General features: G+C 40.9%; 1 protein-coding gene and 1 pseudogene across 3 annotated transcripts in view; both read left to right on the forward strand.

The window, feature by feature from the left end:
- Nucleotides 1-12,003: 12,003 nt before the first annotated feature.
- The window catches only part of NFYC (nuclear transcription factor Y subunit gamma), a 63,045-nt gene continuing 55,107 nt past the window's right edge, over nucleotides 12,004-19,941 (forward strand). For all 3 annotated transcript variants that reach the window (XM_063104061.1, XM_063104063.1, XM_063104062.1), the window contains exon 1: nucleotides 12,004-12,192. The gene's annotated coding sequence lies outside the window, so the exon portion shown is untranslated. The remainder of the gene's footprint in view (nucleotides 12,193-19,941) is intronic.
- Nucleotides 19,473-19,591, forward strand: LOC134385446 (5S ribosomal RNA; annotated as a pseudogene).

The following is a 19,941-nucleotide window of genomic DNA, read 5'->3' on the forward strand; positions in this document are numbered from 1 at the left end:
ATTGAGTAGGTTTCTGTTCCTGGCAGCCCAATGAGCCTGACTCTACTGTGTTATCTTCACAAGTCCCTGCCCTTCTCTGGGCCTCAGTTTAACTGGACTATCTCTAAGGTCCTCTCCTCATTGATGTTCATTTTGAAAGTTGTGTAGAGGGATTGGTTTTTAGGTTGTTCAGTATTAGTTAGAGAGTACCCCTGATATCCTGGCTTCCAAAATAGCTCGGTGGCTGGCTAAAGAGCCTGTTAGAGGATCCAACATACACCTGGCTTTGAACCCGAGACCTGCTGATACAATCTGTCTCCCCCTTAGACTATATCTTTTGTTGGATCACAAAGGAACCAAGGAACCAGGGCTGGTGTTTCTCCAGTGTCTTTTGGCTGCTGAGTGCCCTACCTGCCCCCCTTAACACTTTCCTGGACTCATTTCAGCGTTTCAGAGGATTTCAGTGCCAGGTCTGCTCCAAAGAAAGTGCCACTCTGGGAAGAATTTGAACAAAGAAAGTTTCCTTCTTTGGTATTAAGATTTCCTGCCTTCCAGCTGTTTGGCTCTGGGCCTGTGCCCTGCCTTTATCCTCCCAAGCTAACAACTATGTTGATAATAATACTTCCTTGCTTTTGTATAGTGCTTTGTACTTTTCACTGAATTTTCATGCTTATCATCTTACTTGATGCTCACAGAAACCCAGGGAGGATGGGCGAGAAGGAGAGATAGAAAATAATACCTATCACTTCTCCTATTCCATCCACTCCCTTAAAACAACTTATTTTTAAAGTATTTAAAAAACCCTATGCTCTTTTTAAAACAGAGGGAAATATACAATTGAGCTTGATTAAGTGACTTGCCCAAGATCATAGAGCAATTTAATGTCTGAGTAGGATCTAGAAGGTTTCTGATCATGGATCGTATTTGAGTTTATCGTCCTCTTCTCAGGACTTGCCCACCTTGCAAAACGCTGCTGGCCATGGCAAGGGACCTCTAAGAGAAGTGGTGTTCTTGGTACTGATGCCCCTTTGGCGCCTGCAAGTCATTCACAATCTCAACCCTCCACTCCCTACAGAAATTTAGCTACCCCTCAATGGCTTGCGTAGCACTAGAAGCCACAGAAGTAAGCTAGGTCGGATATAAGGGTTTCATAACAGTTCCTCAGGTATTGGCAAGGATAAATGCTGTTGCAAGACTCAGGGTTTCTTTGTTTGTTTGTTTTGTTTTATTTTGTTTTGTTTTGATTACAGAGGACTTGGTGTAAGACAGAAAAGGTAGACATTAGTCTACCCCTCCATCAGTGCCTCTAAAAAAGAAGCAGCAAAGGTAATAGTCTCTGCTCCCCGCCCCCCCCCATAAACTCTACTCCACAGCAAGGACACCTTTTCCTGGCCCCTCTGTTGTGGGCCCCCTTGCTAACTGAGCTCATTCTGGAGCCGGTCTCTCCCAACCACAACACAGATTCAAGTAATCCTGGGAGGCAAGCAGTAAGCACTCCATAACACAGTTCTACTAGTTAGGGGTGGGTGAGGCAGCAGAAGGGAATAGGTAACTTTACCTGGGCTTGCTCCAGGGTCTTCCCTTGTTCCTTTCCCAATGCCCCAGCTGAGAGATTAGTGTGCTGTCATCTCCCAGCCCAATAGCTGCAAACAGCACAAATGTTAAACAGTTAGTAATTGCTGTCAGCCTATCAGATAGCCAGGGCAACACTGTGTCCATCAGGGTGAACACAAGAAAACAGAAAATGTGCTTGGAATTTCAAACAGAGGAAATTTATTCCAGAGAACTGTTTAGAAATGTGTTAAAAGGCCTGAAGAAGAAAAAAAGGGTAAGATGGGATAGACCAGAGATTAGTAGCTGCAGGAAGATTCTACCACCCCAAGACCTAGAGGATCAAAGGACAGGGTGTTACCAGATTCAGAAGCAAACATGTGGCCGACACTACTGGAGCGCTGTTTTTGCAATGATGCTGCTGACAGAACCACCAGAGGTCACTGGAGCTTGCAGCCATCCACTGCTGCCCCTCCTGTACCACCCACACTGCTGGAGCCTGTGGCAATAGTCCCCCACCACCACTGCTGGAAACACTGAACGTCTCCAAGCCCATAACACCAGCTGCTGCCAGAGATGCAGACAGAACAATGGTTTTGCCTCTTTTCCCACCAACATCTGTCAAGGCACACAATTTCCCACCTGTACCTTCAGTACAAAGGAGAGCATGAGAAGGCTGGAGTGGAGCTCAGAGCAAACAGACAAATGACTAGCACAACACTATTGAAATTTTTAACTAATTTTGGCCCATAGAAGGCCACATGTATTGAACATTAATTGACTACCTTATTTTTCCATTTCTCCCTTTCTAATAGCCCCTGATTTCCTTTCCAGAGTCCCTTGTATTTCCAGAAGCTAACTCCATCAGGGCAGAGCAAGGCTGAACCAATCAGGGCATTCAATCCCACTGGCCTGAATGATTGGTCAGGGTGGTCATGTGAACTGAGCCAGTCCAATCAGAGTGAATCCCAGGATTTTTGCTGATAAGGTTGGCAGACAAACTCTCCATTCCTTGCTAATCATGAATGAGGAAACATCCAAGTCCTGGGAACTGTTGGCAGTCATCTTGGGACAGTAAGGGAAGCGGAAACCAGGAAGAAAGATTAACCCTGAAGATTAGGAAATTAATTAATTAATTATTTTTAGGAAATTAATTTTTGAGACTTGTAACTCACATTCTGTAGCCACTGGCATAGTTAGGGAGCTCTGGCATAGCTGAACAGCCTCATGCCCCCCAGAGTGTCTATTATCTGTCGTAAAATGAGACCAAGCAAGACCACTTTACAAGCATCACGAAAAACTCCGGAAAAGAAAGGAAGTTCTAGAGATCAGTCACTTTTCCCATAGTCACAGCCTGGCTGGTGACTTTTAAATATATTTTACTATGCCCTCAATAAGAAGTATATTTTACATTGTGACCATTATACACATGCACATAGACACACACACACGTGTGTGTATTTATGACTGAAACAAAAGTTTCATAACAATTTCCACAGTACTTACCCTTGCTATGGGCAATTAATTCAAATTTTCAGTTCTATTCTATTTCATTTTTTCAATAATAGCTAGCTGGCCAGCCCAATTTCTTGATCTATTAATGAGTTATGACCTGTAATAATAAAAACATTATTTTATACCATGCCATCATCAATTGCTGCAAAACTTAATTATTGATTTTAAGCATCCTAACTTTTGCCTAAATCTGCTGCTTCTTTTCCCATATCTGTTTTCCTTTATTCTGAAGGAAAGCCTATCAGAGGCCAACCTCTAACCTGACCTGTGCTCAAGACCCCAAGAAATTACCTCCGTCAATGTTCTCTGTTGTTTCTCATCTGCATTGTTGACTTCCTTCTGTATACTGGAATATTTAGTTTACTCACTTGCTCTAGAGTCTCTCTTCTTTTTTTGGCTGCTGGTCAGTACAGGGATCAAACCCTGGACATTGGTGTTATCAGGACCATGCTCTAACCAACTGAGCTAACCAACCAGCCCCCTAGAGTCTCTTAAAACCAAAAGCAAACTAACAAATGAGAAGCCTTCCTTTGATCCCATTTCAACTTCTGCTTCCTTGAGTCAAACCAGAGTAGAGATGGTTGAATGGGACAGGAAGCAGAAGGGGGGTCTAGAGGCGAACTCAATAGAAGGGATGAGGAGCTTGGCAAGAAGGCAAGTAGTAGGTGTGGAAGGGAGAAGAAGGCATTGAGATTGATATTAATGGGTAGGAATCAGAAGTAAATTTTGACCCCAGAGCTTTCTCTGTTAAGCTCCCCTGGCTCCCAAACCTTTGTTGCTGGAACCTGGACTCTGGAGTCAGGTAGACTTAAGTTCAATACCAGTCCAGCTGTTTCTGAGCTGGATGACTTTGGATAAATTACATCTCTTCTTTCAGTTTTCTCAATGGTAAAATTAGTCTAATATAACCTATCTCATTGAGTTAAAGCATTAAATGAGATCAGCACATGTTAGTTCTTATTATTATCAAGGCCTTCTCTCAACCTTATGCAAAACCTTACTCACCCACTGATAATAATTATCATAGTGACCACTTGTTGAATAATTCCTCTATGCCAGGCAATATGCTAAGGACCTTACAAACATGGTTTCCAAGCCAAGAAGGATTCCCTTGCACTTTCTCACTGCAGAGTTTTCTCCCTCTGATAACTTAATTAACATTATAAAGTGTCTACCATGCACCAGAGAGTGGAATGGCTTACTTGCATTCATTCATTCAACAGATGTTGATTAAGTCCCTACTGTGGAGCCAGGCACTTACTAGCTGCTGGAGATACAAAGGTGCACATAGCCCTGAACTTTGAAGGACTAGCCACACTGTAAGTGCTGTGTAACGAAGGTGTGTATATCAGCTATTCTTTCCTTGTGGCTTCCTTGATCTAGGCAACCCCACCTTTGCCTCCAGACCCCACAACTGATAATGTTTCTGATTCTGTTTTTCTGTCATGACCTGGGAACCCCACCTTCAGGACACACCTTTGAGTTCTTAGCTCCCCACGTGGCCATTAGGATTAAGAGGAGAGATCATTTTTGTGTTCCCAATCTCTTCCTGCCTGGGATCCCTCTCCAGAGGAAAGGAACTTAGCAGATGACCAAAAAATAGATGAATAGCTTGTCCGGATTTTACCCCATCACACTTTTAGCACTTTTCTGTCTTAATTCACTCATAGTGTCCTAATTCACTCCTAGTGTCTTAAATACAATGGACTCTTCAACCCTTTGCAGATCTTTTGCCCTTTTCTCTCCTGTGGTATCACACACCATTGACTGTTCTTTGCATCTTTCTTTTTTTTTTCTGAGGAGGTAGAGCAGGACACCTCATATTTCATGATGATCCAGGAGGAGCTGAGAAACTGTCCTATAATGGCCTCCAGGTCTTTGCATCTTTCACCTCTTTAGGTCAGAGAGGTTAAGCAAATGAAGCTGGGACTCAAACCCAGATCAGGCTGACTCCAAAACACATGCTATCACCAGTACTCCATGCTCCCTCCTAAAGTGGACAAATAGTCTAGATTTGTGTGGTCTAATATGCAGTCATTAGCAATCAGTCATTAGTCATTAGTTTAATATGTAGTCTGCTTTTGTGGGGGAGTGGCTGGCTAGTATGGGGATCCAAACCCTTGACCTTGGTGTTACCAACACCACACTCTAACCAACTGAGCTAACTGATCAGCTTGTACATGTAGCTAGTTAGATAAAATAAAATCGAGTTTCTTGGTTGCATTAACCATCTTTCAAGTGCTCAATGGCCACATATGGCTAGTGGCTACTATACTGAATAGTGCATATATAAAGGATTTTCATTATTGCAGAAAGCTCTACTGGATAGCTTTATTTATTTTCAGGCATTCTCTTTACCTTCTTTCTCTTTATTTATTCTCAGACAGCCATTGTTTGGTCTGCCTGATCCTCTCTCCCACCTTTCTGGGAAGTGTTACTCTATCTCCCACCCTCTAGCACACCTATTCACAGGGTTATGATAACGTTTATATATGATCCTGTCCTCTCCTCCACAACAATGTTGGTTGACTCAGTGGTGGACACTTGGCTAAAGCTAGCCCAAGCAGGAGTTCTTTCTCCCAGGAATTCAGAATTGAGCCTAAGAATTTAGTTTCTTCTATGGCTATATTTCAAACTTTTATGAAGGGTTTGCTTAGCTTAGTTTGGTCACGTGCTCTCCGTTCAGAAACTGTGACTTGTGTTAGCAGGGATTCCTATAAAATAAAGACTGAAGGGATTATGTACTTAAACTTTATGTGGGAGGCACAATCCTGGGGCAGTGAGAATGAGGGAGAAGAGAAAGCAAGAAAAGATGGGAAGCGATGCAAGGAAATGTTTGCTGGCTACTTCATAATGATCTTTGATCAGATACGGCAGTCTCTTGACTAGGTGCAGCCACTTGGTCATGCAGATCTCTCTAGAAAGGTCACATGGACAAATTATATCTTAAAACAGTCCATCAGAGGAAGGAAGGAAGAGTGGATTCTTCTATCCTACTCCTTAATGTCTCTTGTCTTCCATTGATCAGTTTGTCCCTTGGGTAGCTAAATCTCCTGTACTAGGTTGCTTCATTGGCCCCTTTGGCAGATGCTCAGGAAGCTAGATCCTGTGCTTTGTGAGGTGGTGTGTCATTAGGGACTGGAAGAAGAAGCCATAGACTCCATGTTTGCAACTAGTTAGCCCCAACCAGCAGAACTGTGAGGCCTTGCTCTGACTTGGTCAGCCATGACTGTGATTGAGGTGGACCAAGTGGCTAATGGTCTGGAAGAGAACCTGAGGAGACAATGGGCCAAGAAGTAGGGGTCATTGTGATTATTCTGACTGGGTCATGCGCCTGTCCCTGCAGCTGAAGGGGTATTATTATTATTGTAGGAAGGTATTATTGTAGGAAACATCCCATCCTCCCTCCCCTCATGTCAGTTCAGATTCTAGGAAATCATTCACCAAGACAGGATAAAATGCAAGAAATTTATTATAAAAAACACTGTGAGAGAAAATGGGAAAGAACTGAGGAAGACTGAGAGAGCCATCAGATTGTGATGTTGGTCTGACCCTAAGTGAGGAGAGGGAGAAGAAAGAAGTTCTAAGTGGAAGCATCTTAGACTGCTTTGAAGTTCCAAGGTAAATTTGGCAAGGACATTGGGGAGTCCTCCAGTCAAAGTCGTCCATCTTAAGAGTACCACCTATCCTAGGAACCGTCCTGTCCTAAATTCCCTGTTGTGCTCAGTCGTTGGCTAAGAGCGGCCTGTGGGAAGTAAGTAAGGGCAATGGATTTCAAAGCTCAGCAGGGATTTCAGAGCTCAGCAGCTGGACTGTTGGTGAATTACAACTCTCCCTGTCAGAGATCTGAGAAGTGTATTTTCATGGACACGTATCCTCCGAACCCAGTGCTATAAAGAGATGAAGTAGGATGCATTATACAATCTAAAAGAAGAAGAAGGAAAAAAAAAAAAAATGTAGAGTGCCATTACCAGTTAAAAGGGCAAGGGGTATTGAGCAGGCAAGACAACAAATGTCCACCCCATGGCTTACAATGTCCCACTTGGAATTCAAACTCCACATGTCCAAATCTGAACGCAGGACTTCTCCATGCTTTGATTCTTCATCTGGATACTACCATGCTCCCAGGCATGAAACCTGGGAGTCACACTAAACACTCTTATTTTTCTTGCTCCCCACCCCCTCAATAGCCAATCAATGGTCAAGTCTTTTCAATCCTACCTTGGCAATATCACCTCTGCATTTGTATACTCTTCCCCCCTTTCTCATTGCTGCTGATGTGTTCAGGCCCTCATTACATTTTGCCTAAACTATTGTGGAAGTCTCCAACTGATCATTCTGAAACTCTATTCCATCCTACTCTCTATTGCAGATTGTTTTTTTTTTTTTTTTAAAGATGACCAGTAAGGGGATCTTAACCCTTGATTTGGTGTTGTCAGCACCACACTCTACCAAGTGAGCCATGGGCTGGCCCTTCCAGATTGCTTTTAAACATAGTTTTGACCATGTCACTCCTCTTTGTAAAAACTTCTATCATTGGGAATGTAAAATGGTGCGTCTGCTGTGGAAGAGAGGATGGTGGTTCCTTAAAAAAAAATTAGACATAGAATTACCATGTGATCCAGCAATTTCACTTCTGGGCATAAACCCAAAAGAATTGAAAGCAGGGACTCCAACAGATATTTGTAAACCAATGTCCATAGCAGCATTATTCATAGTAGTCCAAAGGTGAAAACAACTCAAATGTCCATTGATGGGTGAATGGATCAACAAAATGTACTATAAACACACAATAGAATACTATTCAGACATAAAAAGAAATGAAGTTTTAGTATATGCTACAATATGAATGAACTTTGAGGACCTTATACCAAGTGAAATAAGCCAGACACAAAAGGACACATGTTGTATGATTCCACTTACATGATGTACCTAGAATAGTCAAATTCATAGAGAGAGAAAGTAGAATGATGGTTACCAGAGGCTGAGGGAGGTAGATGGGAAAGCTAGTGTTTAATGTGTACAATTTCAGTACCGGATGATGAAAAATTCTAGTCATGGTTAGTGGTGATGGTTGCAAAACAATGTGAATACACTTAATGCCACTGACCTGCACACTTAAAAATGGTTTAAATTATTTAAAAACAAGACAAAAATCCATGACTAACTCTCCATAACAGAAAATGAAACCCAAGGGCCTTAATCTGACCATAATGTTATCTTTTCATATGATTCTTCTTCCTTTCCTTCTTACTCTGTATTTCCCTTGCTTACTCTATTTGCTCTGGTGGCTGCCTACACATGGCATGCTCTTCCCCATTCTGCTCATTTTTTAAGACCCAGTTCAAATGTCACATACTTGCAAATCTTTCCTGAACTTCCCCACTATTTTATATTAAGTGGAAATAAGTGATCCCTTTTTTGAACACCAACAGCTCATGAATTGTATCTCTCTTTAGCACTAACTGGTTTTCTTTTAGATCAAAAAAGGCACATAATGATATAGAGGGGTGTGGCTTAAGGATGTCCAGATGGAATTTACCTTCATCCTAGAACTGATCTTCAACCTTGCAAACTCAGAAACCTAATTTTAATAGTAAGCAGAGAGTGGAACCATCTCCTGGGGGAATCTTGTATTCACTGAGCTCACAAAAACTGATACTTATATAAACCAGAATTAATTTACAATGAAAAATACAATTACCAAAAGAACTGGAATCCTCTAGGTGGCAGATCACTGGATTCTGTCCCTATTTGCAAGACATTTGCTGAGTGAGCATAGAATCAGACCAGGAAAGCACATTGATCTTAAGCATTTCTTAGCTGGAGGCAGTCTGAGATACCATCATCCCCCATAGGGAGGACAGGGACAAGGAAATCCTAATGTTCAGGTTGGCTTGACTGAGACAGGGCTTAGAGGGGCGACGCTAGTGCTAGCCTCTGACTGCCCTGTTTTTGGACTGCTTAGGCTGATCAAGTTCTTTGGTTCACAGAATCTCTCTCCAAACAGGATACAGAATGATTGGTTGGCAAGATTGATTAGGCTTCTGTTTATTAAGTTATAATCACATCTGCCTTCTGGAGATTCCTCCCATTATGACCTGGATGAGAATTTTGTTTTTTGATCTTGGCTTAACCCCCCTGGATAGCTAATTTCAGGGTTGCATTAATTGGTTTAGGCTAGCTAGGTTATGCTGCAGTAACAACCAACTAAAAGCAATCTTGCTATGGTTTGAGTGTTTGTCCCCTCCAAAGCTCATGTTGAAACTTAATCCCCATTGTAACAGTATTAAGAGGGTAGGAAATTGACCATGCTATTTGAAAGATTGAGCCTTTAAAAGGTGTTTGAATCCTGAGGGCTACACCCTCATGAATGGATTAATCCATTCATAGAGAAATGGGTTAACGGATTAATGGCCTATCATGGGAGTTAACTGGTAGCTTTATAAGGAGAGGAAGAGAGCAAGTGAACATTGCTTGGCATTTTCGCCATGTGATGCACTGCATACCTTGGGACTCTGCAGAGTCCTCACCAGCAAGGAGGCTCTCACTAGATGTGCCCCCCATGACCTTGGACTTCCTAGCCTCCAAAATTGTAAGAAATACATTTAGTTCCTTTATAAATTACCCAGTTTCAGGTATTCTGTTAAGCAACAGAAAACAGACTAATACAAATCTCAGTAGCTTACAGCAACAAAGGTTTATTTCTTGCTTACATTACATTACATGTCATGTGTACCAGCTGTAGCTCTGTACATCTTCATTCTGGGACCAAAGGTGGAGAAGCAGCTCTACTTGGGACATGCTGCTTTCAGGGCAGAAGAAAGATAATATGGCAGAAACATGTGATTGCTCATAAATTTCTGCTCAGAAGTAGCTAATGCCATTTCTACTCACATGTCACTGATAAAAACAAGACTAAATTTGACGACATTAGGGTAAGAAGTATAACCTCCTAGGAATGAGCCAGATAGGGAGGGTTTCAGAAAGGGATGGGCAGAGAATATTGATAATAATACAGTTTACAGCAAAGACTAATATTTATCATGTATCAGTATTACTGTTATCAGTTGTTATACTATTAAAATAGCGAGATACTTTAGTACTATCTGGTAAACAGTTGCTGTCCCAAGCCTCCTGATAACTCCCCTCCCTGGGATTCCCAGGGACCTATTTATTCACAAACCAGCAACTGAAGGATTAACACATATCACAGAGGGATAGTTCCAGGACCCTATGCGGACTTCTAATATGCTTGATCAATGCTTGAGCACTACATGTTAAATATATTTAATATAACCCTTGGCTAATTTTCTCTACTATGTAGATTTTTATTAGTTTAATTCTGAGAGTAACCTGATTTTGGAGGGAAACTGATTGCAGCCCCTACGTGCCGTTGATACTTAATTATTAGCAGTAATCGCCAATACTGACTTGTGTTGCTTCCTACACATTTTTACATCTCTTTGGCAAACAGTATATGTAGTAACGGCTCAATAAATATTTATAGATTTACCTAGTTTTTTCCCCGTAAGTTTATCTCTCTACAATCTCAACATACTATTTTTATTTTTGATCTCCCTATGCCAAATTTTTTATGCCTGTTCTCATGTCTGAAAGTATCATCAATAACTTCTTTATAAACTTTTGCAGTTTACAAAGTATTCTCACATTTCATTCAATCTCCCCAACATTTCCAGGATGTAGGAATTATATCATTTTACAGATGAAGAAATTGAGACTCATGAAGTCTGGTGTCTTACAGGCAGTACTAATTCATCAAATATTTATTGAGTGCCTTAAGTGAGATTTATTGAAGCTGGATTTGAAAACAATTTTCCTGAATTCAACTCAGCGGTTTATTCCACCATTCTAAATTGCTTTATCACCAGCGTCAAAAACCCAAAGGAAAGAAATAACAGTGTGTTGATTTTATTGTTGAGGACTCATGCAACAAAAGTCTTAAATAGGCTCCAAGCTCAACAAAGGAATGATGTCTGAGGTGATGGATATGATGACTGACCTGCTTTGATTATTACACATTGCATACATGTATTAAAACACCACACAGTACCCCATAAATACGTACAATTATTACATGTCAATTAAAAATTTAAAAAATATACATATATGAAAAGGCTCCAAAGTCGTTTGTAAAACTCAAGGTTATCATCAGCAGAGGAAGTGCCATTCCTCTCTGTGCTTGCTAATACACTGTCTCATTGTAGATAATTCTATTCAATATACATTTCATCAGTAGATCTACAGATTCAGAGGTTATTCAAACTGGGTTTTGACACTTACTAGCTGCAGACCTTGATCAAGTTACTTAACCCTTTTGAGTTTGTTTTATCATCTGTAAAATGGAAATAACACTAATGCCTTTGGACTAAGTGGTCACGGAGATAAGTAAGATAAAATATGAAAAAGTAGATGCTCATTGTAGTTGTGGATTCCGATTGTCTTTGAAGTTTTAAATTCTGCATTCAAATGAGAAAAACAAGGTCTATGTGAACGTAAGGTTACCTGCCAACCATTCTTGGGAAGTACTGTTCTTTGCTCTGGAGTATTTCATTTTGCAGGTTAGCGTTAAATGCCCTCTTATATGAATTTATGGTGCTAGCAGCTATTTTCTTTCATGGTGTGCCTAATCTGGCAAGGCCATGTCGTCCTTCTTTCCTCAGGTCTCTTTCTTCCCGAATTAAAAACACAAACACACAAACTACTTATCACCTAAAATTCAAGTGTGCACACTACAGCAGAGACCCACAAGGGTAGAACGCCCTGTGGAGGTCACCAGGCAACGCCTCCGGATCCCCAGGAACGGGGCGGGGTCAGAAAACACGCAGCCCTCCTCCCGCCTCCCCGGTCGGCGTCCCTTCCCAATTCTCGCGAGACTTCAACCACTTCAGCTTCTGCGCGTTACACGGTACTGCGAGTCGAGGCGCCAAAGGAGGGGGAGGGGAAAGGGAGGACGGTGCAAACGGCGTGGCCGCCATCTTGTTTGTACCCCGCTTCGCGCGCGCTCCGCTCTCTGTGACGCACGCTTCCCCCTCCCCTCCGCCGTGCCCTGGCCTGTGCACTGTCCGACGCCGCAGGAGCGCGGGGGCGGCTCCTGCTCTTCCCTGAACTCCTGAGCTGAGGCGTGTGAGTCTGCGGGCGCTTCTGTGGGAGGGTGGGTGACAGGGAAACGGCGGCGGGGGGAGGGGCAGTGCTTCCCGCCTTCGGCCGAGACCTCACTTCCCTCGCGCGGCCGCTGCTGTAGTTCGGTCCGGCCTGCCCGCCGCCATGTTGTCTCCTCGCCGGGCCCGCCGCTGTTGCCTCCGCCGCCGCCGCGCTCGTGGGGTCCGTGCACCGCGTCGGCCCGGCCCGCGGGCTTTCTCTCATTGGCGGAAGGCGACGGCGGGGGGGCTCGCTCGTGATTGGTCGTTGGCGGGGAGGCCGCGGACCTGGCACCTTATTGGTCGCGCCGGTTCAGGCCTCGGGGTGATGAAGGAATTGGAGGCTGCGGGGATGCGCGCATCTGGGGCTTGGGCTGCGGGGGCGATCACCCCCTATGGCGCAGGCGTGGGGTGGAGGCTGTGGGGCGAGCCTAGAGGCCTGAAGGCAGTAGGGAGGGTGATAACAGGGCAAATACTTTGGGGGTATCCTGGGACATGGCCGGGGATGAGGGGCACTCATAATTCTAGAGGTTCCCTCCCTTTTACATGCATGGCCCAGGATGGGGGCGTGCAAGCTCCTACGGTCCCAGGCGTGGAAATCGAAATCTGAGTTACAGGTCGAGAGGGTCTTCGAGATCTAGGGGAGCTAGACTTGGAGGGTGACCCAGTTTGGGAGTGATCCTGAAGTCCATGATCCGAGTGCATGGTGTACGAAGAAAGTGCAGGACTAGGAAGACAGCCCAATGATAGAGTCAGATCAGGGATTTTACTGGAAAGTGCGAGCATCGAAACATTGAGGTTTTGGTGGAGCCCTGGAATACACAGTCACCCGATTTGGGATGTGATGTGAGAAGCAGGTAAACAGGTAGAGGGATCCTACTGAATAGGTGTGCCCGGTCTTCATTGAATGCCAAACCTAGGAGGCACAGCATTAGGTAGTGAGTCAGATCTAAGTGAGAAAGTCGGATATCAGAAGCATTTTGGGGAACATTTGCAGTCTTGGAAAGTATATTAAGACAGCAATTATAGATTATTGCGTCTCAGGACCATGCAGCTAGTTTTGAGATGTATATGAAATTTTCCTACTCTAGGAGGGATACAGGTAGGACTACGTTTCGAAAGCTACATTTCTAGCAAATATTAAGGATGTGACAGTCATTTGTTGACTGAACATTGTTAGGTTTCCTGTTAAGAGAAAGGGAGCCATCCAGAGATACAGGGTTTGGGCTCATTTATTTCCTTTTATATGTGCTTAACAAGTACAGTTTACACCATATTCATCTTTTTTTAGTTTCAATTTTTTTTCTCATGGTACATGTTTATGGGGTTGACTGTTTCCATACATGTATATATAATGATCTAATGAGAATAGCATATCTATCACCTAAACATTTATCATTTTTATGAGATTGTAACATTCAAGATCTTTTTTTTCTGGCTATCTTGATATATACAATATTATTAGCTGTTGTCACTCTAGGGCACCAGAACTTATTCTTCCTAACAGTGGCTTTGTACCAGTCTACTAACCTTTCTCCACCCCTACCTGCCCACCTCTTCCTTGCCTCAGGTAACCACTATTCTACTCTCTATGTCTCTCTCTTTTTTTTTTCTCTCTTTTAAATTTATTTTTCTTAGATAACTGATGATAATTGTATATGTTTATGGAGTACATTATAATATTTGGGTACATTCATACTGTGTGCAGTGATCATGTGAGGGTGCTTAGTATATCCATCACTCAAACATTTGTCATTTCTTCGTGTTAGGAATATTCAACATCATCATCTTGACTAGCTATTCAAAGATACATAGTATTTAGTTAACTGCAGTCTCCCTATATTACTATAGAACCCTAGATCCCATTCTTCCTATCTTTGTAATATTTTGTATTCATTGACCACTCATTAACTTTTAATTTTTTTCTTTAAATAAGCAGCTCTAGACAAAAATAAACCAGTGCATATCTTCTTCTTGCCTGAAATAAGAGCATTTGTCAGCACTTTCTGGTTTATATTTCAAAAAGTTTTTGTTGTTATCCAGAGTTGTTAGAGTTGACTTGTTGAGGGTACAATTATTTTTCTCTGAATCGTAGTGACTTGGATTGCTTTACATTTGTTTCTCCCAAGGTGTGGGGACCATGGAAACATGTTTATGTTAAACCTTGATATTTCCCTAATTGTTTTTCCTTCTCTTTGTTAGGTGGTCCTTTTTAGCTTTAGATAGATGTTACACTTCTGTTTTAATACCAATTTCAAGAAACTCCCGTGGTTTTCAAATTTTGTCAGGTTTATGCGAATGTAAGTAAATTTCTGAGACAGAAGGGGAAAGTAGTAGAGGAAGGGAATTGGTATTTTAGGGCACACTTAATACCACACTTCCATGAGGTAGGCATCATCCTCATATTGCACATGGGGAAATTGAGGATCAGGGAGGTTAAGTAGTTTGTCCAGTGTCATTTGGTAAGTGGATCAGAAGGAATTCAAACCCAAGTTGCTTGATGCCAAAGCCTTAGTTTTATCATGCTGTCAACATAAACCTGACTAATCAAACTCCTAGGTAGTTTTACATCTCCAAGGGGATCATCTTACTTTGATTCCTGGGTGTTGAGTGTATTAAATTGGAGAATATAATTAATAAGAATTTGTTGTACTGTTTCAAGGATTCAGACAATAGAATTGTAACCATATAGAATGTGGGTTCTTCAGCTGGATATTTAAATCATATCCCTTGGTTTCTGTTGTGAAAGGGAAGCTTTACAAAATAAACTGCTGAATTTTTTTCTGAACCCAGATAAATATGTACAGAAACTTTAATGAGAATCTGCGTTCCTTAAAACCAGACTTTAGAATATTGCTGACAGTCTTTCTGTAAATGGAAGTAAGTTATGCCAAGCAGTCAGGAACTACCAAGTGCTTAGTGTAAAGAGCTCATTAGGGAGGCTTTTTTGAACATCACCAGTTCCTTAGGATGTTTCCAAACACCAGACCTAAGGCAGTGCCTTCTTCAAACTGTGGGATACTGATTCTAAGGTATGCTTATCTTGATATACTTATCCTGATGTGTAAGATTAAAACTGGATATGATGAAATATTTGCAATTCCAGTTATACTTATCTTGATATACTTATCATGATGTGTAAGATTAAAACTGGATATGATGAGATATTTGCAATTCCAGTTTTGTTTGGAAACCTTTAAATAAGGTTTAGAGGGGAGACAAGTGAATTGGAAGTCTTAATTGTTTTGTATTTTGATGTGATTACGTGAAGCGCCCCCCCCCCCTTTTTATTTGCATTAGCATTGTGATGTGGAATGTAGAGGCAGAGCTACAAATGGAAACAGGGCTTACCATGCATTTTTTACATTGGTCATCTCAGCCTTATTTGATTCAGTCATTAAGTTAACCAAATATGAAGTCTAGGCAAGATTACAAAAACAGGCACATACATACACCTTTTTTTATTTAGTAAGCATTTCTTGAGCAACCTGCTCTTCAACACCAATGACCACCTTTGTTTCCCATTAACTCATTACACCCCTAGCCACCTTGTTATCATCTGGAATTGACCACCATAGAAATCTTGAACTCCCAGGAGGTGTGAGGAAGTCTGAGTTTATGTTAAAAACTTGTGAACTTCAACTTTGTCTTCTAAGCAGAAATCATACTAATGCTTTATACTTTATAGATGGTGCCCATGTCATCTTATTTAATTCTTAGAACAAATAATTCTGTTATCTCATTTATGCTTACATATTTTTTGTTTGGTCAAAACTAATTCATTGTACTAGAGAAGATACAAGGTATTTTAATCCCATTTTATTTACAGAGAAATGGAGGCAAAATGACATAAGGGGCCATGCTAGATGTCTTTTTGAGGGAATGTGGAAATTCACATTTCATCTTCTTTAGAGGCAGTGAGCCACTAAGGATCTATGAATCAAACCCAGGAATAATATCAGTTACTACCTTTATTGAGTGCTTACATTGTACTAGCTAGGGTATAAATGAATTATATATATTATTCTCACACAGTATGAGGTAGATATTATTACCACCCTCATTTTTACATGTGAGGAAGCTGAGGAATTAAGTAATTTTTTAAGATCTCATACCCAGTAAGTGGCAAAGCCCAGATTCAGATACAGGTTCATAACTCTTAATTCCTATACAATTTATGGAGCCCTTACTCTTAAAACACTGTTTAACATCACACCATACAATATTAAGGGAAAAGAAGAATCTTTGCATCTTAATTCAAGAAGTGACCTTCAGTTCTTTCAGCCATGTCCTCTGTGCCGAGGCCCTAAAGAGTGAGATGACCTTGACAAGGTCACTTAGCTCTGCAAGGGCAGACCCAGGTCTAGCCCAGATCACTGGATTTCCAGACAGGTGCTCATTTTGCTGGACAGTATTGCCTTGGTGGTGGAGATGACTTTAAGTGACAAAATTCCCTCATTTACAGGAGGGAGAATAGCAGATGACATTATTAGGGTTATAGATGACCTTCTTGAGGTTCATTCCAGCCTCAGGCATACAAGCTAGGAAGAACATTCCTTAGCCAGCAAGTTGTTCTTTTCCTTTCTATATCTTGTTCTCAGAGGAAACTGGTTGGTAGTTATCTGATGTCTTACAGTCTTTCTTTTCATTTTGTTTATTCAGTTTTTTTTATGCATGCACTGTGACAAGTTAGGAAGGCTACAAGGTCATTTTAGTATTTTCTTGCAGAGACTCGAAGCACCCAACATAATTTAAGTAGATTAATTGCAGGAAGAAATGGATTTTAAAAACATTGGTCAAAAAGTGCAGTTGCTGATTTTGGAGTCAGACCTAGGAAAGAATTCTGTTTTTGCAGTGCTTTTACCCTCTTTGTGCACTGGGGCAAGTTCTTATCTTGCTGAGCCTTAGTTTCTTCTCTGTATAGTAGCAATAATAATGCAGTACCTACCTTATAGGGTAACTATGAGAAATGAATACAATAGCATATGGTAGGTATCTATCTGTCACTGAGTGGACCTTAAGAAGTGAGAGAACACATCATTTTCTTTTTAGAATAGCATAAAATCTGTCCTGACAGCCAGTTAGAGCTTCCCTGTTGAGGAGGCCTTTTATAATTATCTGCTCTGTTACATACAGAAGATTTCCATATGAGGGAACAGCCACTTGACATGAAAGAAAATCTAATTTAGTTGTGCTGGTGGTGGTGTAGGAGCTGATTTTCAGTGGGCCACTGTGAGGTCAGTCTTACTTTTTTTTTTTTTACCCAAAAGATGACTGGTAAGGGGATCTTAACCCTGACTTGGTGTTGTCAGCACCACGCTCTCCCAAGTGAGCTAACCAGCCATTCCTATATAGGGATCCGAACCCATGGCCTTGGTGTTATCAACACCACACTCTCCCAAGTGAGCCATGGGCCGGCCCCTCAATCTTACTTTTGAATGCACAGTGTAGTAGGATCATTTGTTCCACAGAAAAGTTGTCTCCTGATCTCTCTGATAATTCCCAGGTGCTGAGTGGTAATGATTTTGATGAGATGAAAACTTTCCCATATTTATCAAGTAACATTGGTTATTAAAATCAGAATAGCCAGTGTTATCCTTCTTTAGAGAAGGAGAGATTTGCATGATAATCACTTAAAATTTTTCTTATTGTAGAAATTTTCAGTTGAAGTAGGACTGTTGGTTTAGTTTGTGTGATATGTCACCTGGGTAACATTTTCTTTGAAGTAAGCAGGAAGACAGCATTGTGGAATGGTTCAGAAAAAAATCTCTGCTTACAGAAATTTTTGCCAGGTTGCAGGATTTGCTGTACCTTTCCTCACACGTCTCCGTGTTTTAGCAGTAGTGTACCCAATAGAAATGAGATGACAGCTAAACTCATTTTCAATATGGGAGTGGTATTTTCCATTTTGATATTTTCTAATTTGCAGTCATTACTTCTAAATCCAGTGTTCTTTCTTTTGTACAGTGAGAGCTTTCTAATGGATAAACTTCAGGTGCAGTGTAGATAGATGGGACTAGAGTCTAATCTTTGCATTTGAATGTTTCTAGTAGAACAGATTTAAATTAAAGTTTCAAATATCCATGTCCAAGGTATATAAGATGTCCGATTTTTAAATTAAAAAAATTTTTAACTATACATATTTGTGGGATACAGTGTTTTGTGTCAATACATGCATATATTGTGCAATGATTCGCTTAGGAAGGTGTCCTATTTAAATGAATACCCTCCATTGAAAGTCAACAGTATTTCCTTATAAACAAGATTTAAGAATTCTGTGCTTAAATACGTTCATGAATATGAACTGTAAATAGTGATGATGAGCAGTGCTTCAATGAGAGGAATGGGATGACTCATAGGAAATGATATTAGAGTATAGAATATTTTATGTCATGTCATTGGCTTAATTCTATGAGTTATTGGAGATTTTCACAATTCCTAATTTTTGTTATCCATGTCCTCAGGAGCTGCAAATTGTGTAGTGGTCTATATAAAGTGAGATTTTTTGCCCCATGTTAAGAAAAACACACCCCTTCACACTGGCATGATCTTGTCCATTTTAAGAGAGAAAAGAGAAGGGACTAATAAAGTACATAACTATCTGCACAGCTGAACATCTTTGTCATTTTAAACTTTCTTAAAAATTATTACTGTACCCTGAAGGTGAGTAGCATAGAATTTGCTCATTATTATATTTAGAATTTGCTCTAATGACAAAGATGGGACTTTTTAAAGAAGCAAAGCATGCTTGGTTGGCAATAATTTGGGAGGCGGAGGATTGCTGTGTATGGTGGTATTTAATGTCCTTTTTAGTAGTACTAAATTAAAAACAAAAACACCATAATGTGTGTAAAACTCTAACCATTTTGGAAAGTTGTCAGAATAGAGTTGTGTAGTCTTCATTTCACCAAAGTTTGTAAGTTGGCTTACAGCAGCATTTCCCAAGCTGTTCCATTGAAAACTGGTTCTATATAATGCCAATACGTGTCCTTTGAGAATGAGAAAAGGATCCTTGGCAAAATAACGGCCAAGGTGGAATTCATTTCTCTACTGCAGAATTATTATTCATAGCATAGCCTTTATGCTTATGTGCCTTATAACCCTTCAAAAGAGAGGATATGGTATGCAGTGTTACTCAAACTTATTTGGCATTGGAACCCTGTGTATGAGAACACCTAATAAACATTTCATATTATGACTGATGTGTCTTGGAGCCCAGTTGAGCAGTTTTGTTGTAGTCTGTGAATAAAAGTTAATCATTTTCTAGTCTGCAGTTGTACCACTCTGAACGTACCTGATCTTGTCTGATCTCTGAAGCTAAGCAGGATCAGGCCTGGTTAGTACTTGGATGGGAGACTGCCTGGGAATACTGGGTGCTGTAAGCTTTAGGGAAAAAAATCATTTTGTATAGGATAGTTTGGCCAGTAGTGGGAAAGGACTTTTCTGGAAACAAGATGTTTCCAAAATAACTTAGACTCTTAGGGATAAATGTGATTTTAGAGATCATTTAATCCACTTGCCAGTAACAATAATAATAGTAGCAGCTACCATATTCGAGCATTTGCTGTTTATCAGGCAGGGTTTTGTCAGTTATTCTATTGCGTTATTAACACTTGGTCTTACTGATTTATCTTCTTAATATTTCCCATTTGTCTACTTTTCAACATGTCTACTCCTGCATTTTCCTGTAACTAAATTTCTGTGTATCCTATTTTCCTTGTTATTGGTCTAGAGT

This window comes from Cynocephalus volans, chromosome 8 (assembly GCF_027409185.1).
Source record: "Cynocephalus volans isolate mCynVol1 chromosome 8, mCynVol1.pri, whole genome shotgun sequence".
Classification (NCBI taxonomy): Eukaryota; Metazoa; Chordata; class Mammalia; order Dermoptera; family Cynocephalidae; genus Cynocephalus; species Cynocephalus volans.